Raw genomic sequence first — 9,912 nt, 5'->3', positions numbered from 1 at the left:
GGAACAGAATACAGAGACCAGATATAAACCTAAGCATATACAGTCAATTAATATATAATAAAGGAGCTATAAATATACAATGGGGGAAAGACAGCCTCTTCAACAACTGGTTTTGGTAAAACTGGACAAATATATGTGAGGTAATGAACTGGATTATTGTCTAACTCCATATGCAAAAGTAAACTCGAAATGGATCAAAGACATGAATGTAAGTCACAAAACCATAAAACTCTTAGAAGAAAACATAGGCAAAAATACCTTGAATAAACATGAGCAACTTTTTCCTGAATACATCTCCTTGGGCAAGGGAAACAAAATAAAGAATGAACTGGTGGGACTTCATCAAACTAAAAAGCTTCTGTACAGCAAAGGACACCATCAGCAGAACAAAAAGGCATCCTACGCTATGGGATAATATATTTGTAAATGACATATCCGACAAGGGGGTAAGATCCAAAATATATAAAGAGATCATATGCCTCAAAACCAAAAAGCAAATAACCGAATTAAAAATTGAGCAGATGACTAGAAACAACAAATGCTGGTGAGGATGTGGAGAAAGGGGAACTGTCCTACGCTGCTGGTGGAAATGTAAATTAGTTCCATCATTGCATAAAGCAATACAGAGGTTCCCCAAAAAAGTAAAAATAGAAATACCATTTGACCCAGGATTCCACTCATAGGAATTTACTTGAAGAAAACAAGATCCCTGATTTGCAAGGACAGATGCACCCCTATGTTTATTGCAGCACTATTTACAATAGTCAAGACATGGAAGCAACCTAAGTGTCCATTAGTAGATGAACGGATAAAGAAGATGTGGTACATATACCCAGTGGAATACTATTCAGCCATAAGAATAAAACAAATCCTACCATTTTCAACACATGGAGCTAGAGGGTATTATGCTCAGTGAAAATAAGCCAGGAGGAGAAAGACAAGTACCAAATGATTCTGCTCATTTGTGGGATATCAAAACAAAGCAGAACAGAAGGAACAGAATAGCGGTAGACTCATAGACACTGAAAAGGGACTAGTGGTTACCAAAAAGGAGGGTTGGGGAGGGTGGGTCGGGAGGGAAAAGGAAATTCAGGAGCACAGTAATTCACAATCACAATATAAGTAGGTCATGGGGATGGTAGCACATCATGGAGAATACAATTAATGGCTCTATAACATCTTTCTACATTGATAGACAGTGATTGCAATGGAGGAGGTGAGGACTTAATATGGGAGAATGTTGAACCACTGAGTTTTGTATGTGAAACCTTCATAAGATTGTATGTCAATGATACTTTAATTTTAAAAAAGGAAATGAAGTCATACAGAGAACAGATTGATGGTTACCAGAGACTGCAGTTGGGGTGTGCAAAATGGGTGAAGGGGACCAAAAATTATAAATGCCCAGTTATAAAATTAGCAAGTCCTGGGCGTGTCACATACACTGTGGTGACCATAGTTAATCATACCTTTTTGCATATTTAGAAGTTATTAAGAGAGTAAATCTAAAAATTTTCATCACAAGAAAGGAAAATTTGTAACCTGATGTGAAGACAGCTGCTTGCCAGCCTTCCTGTGACAGTCATTTTGCAATATGCACAGATATAGAATCATTCTGTTGTACACCTGAAACTAATGAAATGTTATTTGTCAACTATTATCTCAATTTTAGAAAGGAATGTGTGTCTAATAGTTACATCTACATATAAAACTTAGAAATGTACGTGTGTGAGTCTGTGTGTGCACATTTGCATGTGCATTGAGAAAATTCCAGAAGAATCCACACATCACAGTAGAATTCGTGGAAGTAGAATCAGAGTCTTTATCCTTTTAACTTGAGACATGTCTCTAATGCTTATTCCCACCCCCACAACTGAGCTGCTGTAACTTTGATCACTGAAACAGTAAAAGAAATACAGATTTGGCACAGTGTGGCGTGGTGCACCAGAAAGATGAGCAGGTCTTGGTTTGTGTCCCATGAGGACACACCTCCCTGGGTCGGCCTGGGGTCTCTCAAGAACAAGCATGCAGGCTGCCTGCTGGCTGGATTTGCACCTTTCCTTTCCTTGGCTATTGGGAAGGACTCAGCAAAACCAAGTTCACATCCCAGCTCTGCCACTCACTGGCTGTGTGACCTTGAGCAAGTCACTTGCCCTCTCTATAAATGCCCCTCTCAGTAAATTAGAGAGGTGGATTTGTGCCTCCCAGGTAGTTCATTCTTCAATAACGAACTACTTGAGCACCTGCGCTGTATGGAGCTAGGAATCAGGGCTCTGAAGAACAAGACAGACAATGTCTCTGGATCATGGTGTTCAAGTCTGATGGGGGAAGCCAACAAGAAATAATACCAATTCAGAGGGTGACAGCAATGGAGGAAATTAACAGAGCGAGACACACTAGAAACTGACGATGGGGGCTGTTTTGGACGGGGCAATCAGGGAGGGCCTCCCTGAGGAGGTGATCTTTGAGCAGAAACTTGAATTCATGAAGGAGTGAGCAGTGAATAAAGATCACTTTTCATCCCCTGAAAGTCATGCCTGGACTGTAAAGACCTAGCACAGGGTGGGGGCAATCAACTTGCCTAAAACGTGTGTCATGCTTGCTTCCTTCCTCTGATGTGCTGAGATAAACAGACAGTGAGGCAATTTCACTCAGCGTCTGCCTGTAAGGGAAGCAGAAACCAGCTCTGCAGGAGACCCACAGCGGTGGGATTCACCACCCCAGACTGTGCCAACTCTGTATTTCTTTTAATGTTTCAGTGATCAAAGTTAGAGCAGCTCAGTTGGTGGTGGGGAATAAGCATTAGAGACATGTCTCAAGTTAAAAGGATAAAGACTCTAATTCTACTTCCCTGAATTCTACTGTGATGTGTGGATTCTTCTGGAATTTTCTCAATGCACATGCGTGACACTCAAACTGGAAGCGGTTATTGCATTTTACTTATCGTAATAAAGATGAGGACACATAACAAGCCTCTGAGGGCACATCAAGGGCAAGAGCCATAATCTGGGGCTGCCACTCCCTGGCAGAGGTACCAGGAGAACAAAGGAGCTGGTTTTGGAAAAACAAGGCTCAACGACCACTTCTGGAAAGACCCGCGGTAGTTGGCATCAACCTCCCTTGAATGGGATTGTTTTGGGTGGTGCCAGACCGTCACACCCACCACCCAGAGAGAGCTGGGGGCGGGCAGGTGGGGACCCTCAGATGGGGCAGTCAACAGAAACCACCCCTGTGGAATGGCAACAGTGCTGACCAATGGGGCGACCCCACGAATACCGCTCAGAAGGAGCAGAGGAGCCCACCAGGGGAGAGGCAAAGCCTCCCCCCCATTTAGGTGTCTGCTCAGCCAATGGGCAAGGGGGCCTTCCAGTGCAGAGGGGCTGGGTGAACCCCCTTCTGCAGGGGTGCATGGAGCTGATACTGACCCAGGCCAATGATGGGCTGCAGCAGAAGTCGTTGGCCACCTACCCACAGCCTCTCAGAGTCAAATAAGGAAATGGCATTGGGGTCAGTGAGACACGCCTGCAAGGCGGTCAGAGGGCACTGGGGACATGGCATCTGTCCTCTGCCAAAGCCACCTCCACTTTCAGCTCCAGCGAATCCTCTTCCAGGATTCCAGGAAGAGCTTCTCACTGAACCCATCAGCCTGGGCGGGGTGGCAGCTCTCAGCTGATGCTAGTCCCAGGACCTGCGTGAGCCTTGATGGCTTCCATGGCCCTGCCCATACCTTTGCAAACTGGCCCTTTTCAAACCTACCCTCATTTAGCCCATCTGATGTCACTGCCAGGACCCCACTATTACATGCCTGTCTTGCCAATGGGTTTCAGCTCCAAAGAAGTTCACTATGGATTCAGTGTGACCAAAGAAATGACAGTAAAACGTTCTTGGGGTGAAAGGGTTTATACCCAACTTTACTCCCACGGTGGCAGGTCAATCACTAACATCCCGTTCACTCAGAGCAAGTCTGCATGCAGCAAGCCGGTCTCCGCCTCTGGGCCTCTCTGCCCACACAGCCGTCACCACTCCAGCCTCTGCTCTGCTCTCCTGCAGCCTTGCAGCCGTGCCACCGTGTGGCCCAGAGCACTGGGCAGGGCCCTTTATAGAGAGTCAATAGCAACATATTGCCCACACGCGTGTAGTGAGCAAGCCAACCAGGGCCAGATGAGAATCCTGGCCACAGGAACCTTCACTTTATCCACAACCCCACAGGGATGGGACTCCTCAGCTGGCCGGTTGTGTGGCGTTGATGTTACTGTGCAGGCACAGAAAAACCTGAGCAAGTACACCCAACACCTGCAGTGGGAGGGGGCTGGAAAGAAAGAAGGAAGTTCTTTTAAATGTCTACCCTTACTAATTGTTTCCTTTCCTTGTATGAAGTCTGCATTGCGCTTTTAATTATAATTACTAACCTATATAATTACAAATTATATTTTTAAGGTAAAAATGCTTGGTATCATGCCTGGCACATAGTAGAACTATAAATATGTGACCCATGAGAAGCCGTTGTGGTGAAGAACAAGGACCCCAGGCACTGGGGTTCGAAGCAGGACTGGCTGGGTGGATTTGGGCAGATTTCTTTAGCTCGCTGTGCTTCCGTGTTCCTTCCTGAATATTGGGGGTAAAATCAAGGTGGCTGTGACAATCAGATGAGCTGAAAGGATCAGAATGTTTACCACACTTCCTGAATCACAGCACGAAGCATGTGTTTGCCACTGTTTCTTTTATTTTATAACAGAATACAGACACGTGTGCCAGCCCTGAGCCTGGGGTCCCTCTGGCACACACATCAGGGACCTCACTAGCCGCGAACAGCCCCATTCATTCCCTCAGCCCTTAGCAGGGAGGAGGCTCCCAGGAGAAAATCAAGTGCCAGGCTTGAGGTCAGAGAGCCCATGGTCAGAGCCCAGCCTTCTCTTTCTTCAGCTGCGTGACCTTGGGCAAGTGAAATACCCTCTCTGCCCTGCTTCTTGGTAAAAAGGGCAACATAAGGTCTGTAGGGATTGGGGGAGGGAGCATATATGTGTGTGTTGGTTTGGGAGGTAGACCGGTGCAAGGATTCAAATGCAAACACTTAAAAAAAAGAAAACACTGCAAGTTGTTTCTCAGGAGGAGAAGCCAGCAGGGCAGTGGGGAGGTGAGACAGGGAAGGGAAGGCAGCCCGGAAAGAGTGCTCTACAAAGGAATTACCCTTTGTGGATGCCTGGAGCTCAGACCCTCTGGCCACCTCCAGAAGAGAGCGGAGAACACACACTCAGTCACTAGTCAGGGCTGCTTCCAAGGGCGTTATTTCTCCAGAATACATTGCAGGGCTGAGGTCTGGGGTCACGGGTGGGTTTCTGACTGCGGCGGCTATGATGAGCAGGAGCACCGCCTGGGACAGGTATAGTGGTTCAGTAACTTCAACACACACTCACACATCTCATATACGTACACATATGCACCCACATGTGCACCCAGCTACGCACACACACTCACATGCACACATTCACACGTGTGCACATAGATGTCTTAGAGCCTGTTGCCCAGAACCATCCAGTAGAGAGAGCCTGTCACACTCAGGACCAGGGGCCCCAGAGCCACCAGCATCCAGACAGGATTGGGCGTGTTTTGAGAATGACATATGCAGATGTCCTCCAACTGGTAGAAAAAAGAGTAGCCGTCCATATGATGGAATATTACTTAGCAAAAAAAGAAACAAAGTATTAATACATGCAACATGGATGACTCTCAAAAGCATTGTTTTGAATGAAAGATGCCAGACTATAGAGGTGGAAAATAGATCAGTGGTTGCCAGGGGCTAGGGACTGAAGGTTTTTGACTCTCTAAGGGTGACTACACAAGTGGTTGGTCACAAAACGCTAAGCATTTGTCAAAACTTGGAACTGTTCACCAAATAGTGCAAGGTTCACCTTTGTAGATTTACACATATAATGTCAAAATAAGGCAAAGGGTAAGTAATTATATGCATAACTTTAATTGTTTTGCAATATATTATTGCAACATATACTACTTGCATAAACAAACTGTGAAAGGTTATACAAAAAGTAAAAGCATTTACCTAACCAAGAAACAGAGCAAATGAAAGATGTATAGAAGGTGAATATTTTCTACCATTCATTTTATTTTGTACATGAGTCAATGTATTCCTGGTCAAATGTACTACATTGTAATGTTTAAGTTCCACCTATCAAAAAGTCTCGCCTAATGATCCCAGAGTGGTTCTCCTAGGTGACCTAATGCACGGAGAGTTGAAATAGGCCTTGGAAATCACTTCCCTTGTTAAGATGTACCTGTAAAGCCAAGCTGACCAAATTCACCTCAACTCTACCATTCAGCAACTGAGGGACCCTGAAAAATTTCTGATCCACAAGATTGGCATGAGGAGGAAATCAGTGTTTACCTGGCAGAACTGAGGTGTCACCTCCCCCCATCTCAATGGTATACTTCTGTTAATAGGACCAAAAAATGCGAGTATCTGTGGGGTCTCCAGGCAATATGTGCTCTATGAAAGGTGTTTAATCACACCCACATCTTACATGAATGTATGTGCATCTATTGCTAAAAAGTGAAATCTCTACACCTAACGTTAAATTTGATTAATAATAATGCAATGTATAACTGAGGCCAGTATCTCAAGGCATGAACAAACATGAAGAGAATTCCTGCAAAGTGAGACAAACTTTTAAATTCCTTTCTAACAATGCCATTTTGAAAATGAAGAGTGGCTTGAATGCTTAGCACTTAATGATTTTTAAAGACCCCCAAACAATGATTTTATTTCAAATCATGACAAGCTGTTCACATTGCGGTTGACAGGTGAGAAATTTCCACAATACCCCACAGAAGTGGTTCTGGCCACCAACTGTATTCCACAGACAAATATTGAGTCCTGCTGTGCATCCTATGTGGTTCCAGGCACTGTGGACTCAAAGGTGAGTCAGATAACACATCACCGCGGTGGTTCCTCATACGTGAGGAGATGAACCAGTGATCTGCCAGCAGAGTCCAGGGTTAAGAAAGATAAGATGGGAAGGACTCTGAGGGACAGTGTTGTGTCTGTTGTGAAGGAATAGGAATTGTTGTCCTTGCAGGAGAAGGAAGGGGGCACTCCAGGTGGAGGGGCAGGAAGGAAGAATTGCTCAGAAGCAGGACATAAATGCCTGCGGGCCAACGTTAGGTGCCAGAGTGGTGGACGTGTATTATGAAGGGCAGCAGGAAGGATTTGCACTAGATTCTGCAGGAGATGTGGACATGAGCTTGCAATGACTTGAAGGGTCCACACAGTGCCCCTCCCCCATTTCCACCTGCTCTGTTGAAGGTGACCAGGCGAGCCCGCTCATCAACACAGCGATCCGGAGCTTTCAACCCCCTAAGTTGGTACATGGAGAAATTACAGCAGGAGCCCTGAAATGCTGTCCAGTTTCTCAGGCAGGGCTTACAGGCGGCTGCTGGGGAGGGGGAAAGAGGTCAGCTTCTGCTGGGGCTGGAAGCTGCACTGTCCACTGATTGGAGCCTCCAGTGGAATGATTTGAACTGGACCCAATGTGCATTCTTGACACTTTGCCAAAAACAGCACTCCATCTTCTCATTTGTCCCTTCCATGGATGGACTTTACCAGAAAGCAGGGTGCAGCAAGCACAATGTTGCAAACTTTATGTTCACGTCAGCCGTGATGAAGGGTGATTAAAACAACCCCACACAATCACATGCTACAAGAACTGCTACTGTCCAGAGTGCTGAAAAAGATCTATTTCCCTCTCCCCACTTTCATTCTCCACCACCCAATCCCACGCATTGGGTGTTGTTCATGTAAACACACTATGCTCACTGACTATGCCTCTAAAAGGACTGCCTCTGTGAGTTTTATTAGACGACATGCGGCAGCAGGTTTGAGAAACTGTACTCAGGCAGCAGGAGTGGCTCTGCCATTGAACTCCCACAAGGCACCTGCTGACTCTCTATGGGGCTCCCAGAGCTCTTACCAGCCCCGGGGTACACAGATACATCATGACCAGTCCAGTTTATCTCTCATCTCTAATGCCGAGAAGGTATATGATAAATATTTATAAGATAAAATTCCCACCAATGATTGGACAGTTGAGTCCTTAAATCCTTGGCCATCATCATGCTCAAGAGGTGCCCCGTTTTTTAATATGTGGCTGTGCGATTGTAAATAGGGAAAGGAAATCTCATGCTTGATCTGCCCTTTGACAGCTGGGTCACCCTCGCCGGTGAGTTTAATAATCATGACCTACATCAGTGCCAAAAGGCTGTGCAGGAGATAACTTATCTCCAGCTCACAAGTCCAGTTCCAGCTACCAGGTGTTCAACAGATGTGTATGGGTCAGCTGAGCCCATCACTGGGGAGACCACAGTGACCAGGACTGACTCAGGACCTGCTGTTGTGAACATTACATTGGAGGAGGGAAGGTCGTAGTGAGTAATCGAATTTAGTCAAGAGGGTGAGGAAGGGAAGACAGAGCGCTACAAGGGCCCAATGGGTGATCTGGGAGGACTTCATGGAGAAGGTGGCATTTCAGCTGAGACTTTCTGCTCTAGAGGTAGAGTGAGAGGACAGGGTGCATCAGGCAGAGGGAACAGTGTGTGCAAAGCACCTGAGGTAGGAAGATGATTGCCCACCCAAGGTACAGAACAAGGCCAATATGACAGCAGGCTTGGGCAGCAAGCAGGGAATGGGGCCCTCACAATGGCATAACAGGACAGACAGGGGTCAGATTACAGAGGCATTACCCCATAATCCCTATAGGCACGATATGACACTCATTTACATAGAGGAACTAACTATGATACACACACAAGGGTTCCTGTGACTTCAGTCACACCTGAAAAGGGAATTTCCGATAAACTCAGGGAAAGCCATTCATATTTCAGAAGGATTTTGCAGCTCACGGACTTGCCGTAAAGTTGTGCTGAGTCATCTGTTGGTTTGCTCAGCAAGTATTTACTGAGCACCTATTAGGTGCCAGGCTGTGAGAACGTGAGGGTGAGCAAGTCCAGCGTGCTCTCAGTACACTCTCAGGGCTGCCAGTCTCCTGGGGAAGAAGGGGTTTAGATGAGGTCGTTTACATAACACGGCAGTGAGCAAGGCTGTGGAAGCAGAAGCCTCTGCCGCCCTCCGAGCCCTGGAGACCTTCACATGGAGCGCCTGTCAGCGTAGAGCGCTCCCAGCGGCCACGCTCAGCACCCGGTGCGGTGCTCACTTAGGGCTTTGCTGCCCGGGCCTCCACAGGGCATGCTGGAGGGTTAGGCCGTTAAAGCTCAGGGAATCTGGAGGCTTGGGGGAAAAGAACGCCGCCTCCACTCCCACTTCTGTCTCTTGATGCTAATCAAATGCCCACGTTTGAGCTTGGGACTAAGCAGGGAAACTCTCCCGAGACCCGTCCTCCTCAGGGGCGAACCTGTGGCCCTGTCTCCACCTCAGCGCTCAGCTGTGCGTCAGACCGCATCCGCCTTGGGCTCTGCAGCTGATCCTTACAGACTCTTTCATCTCCACAGGAGAGGGAGGTGGGAGTTTGGGGTCAACTTTCAGTGAGGCCCCAGATGTCTCTGGAAATCCCGTGGATTCTTCACTAAGGAAACTTGAAATTGGCTTCCAGGGATTGTGTGCCAGGGGGCTTTGGCAGGTTGTGTCGGGTGTGTGCCCCACTGGGCTCTGTAATGCCAGCCAGGAGTCTTAACTGTTCGTCTCCCTGTGATCTCCAGGAAGGACAGCCCAGAGCCGCGGCTCGATGGGCTTTCAGAGGATGGGGATGAGGCTGGAGGTGCAGGGTTCAGATGACAATATGCACTTACTAAATATTCATCACCTTGCTTTACCATCCTATTTGCAAAGTAGTCCATACTTGGGGCCTTTTTCAAGATGCTCAGCCATGTTAGAATTTTAAACGCTCT

The sequence above is a fragment of the Manis javanica genome, chromosome 13 (genome assembly GCF_040802235.1).
Source record: "Manis javanica isolate MJ-LG chromosome 13, MJ_LKY, whole genome shotgun sequence".
In the NCBI taxonomy this organism is placed as follows: Eukaryota; Metazoa; Chordata; class Mammalia; order Pholidota; family Manidae; genus Manis; species Manis javanica.
The sequence above is the reverse complement of the archived record's forward strand: the minus strand, read 5'-3'. Positions refer to the sequence as shown.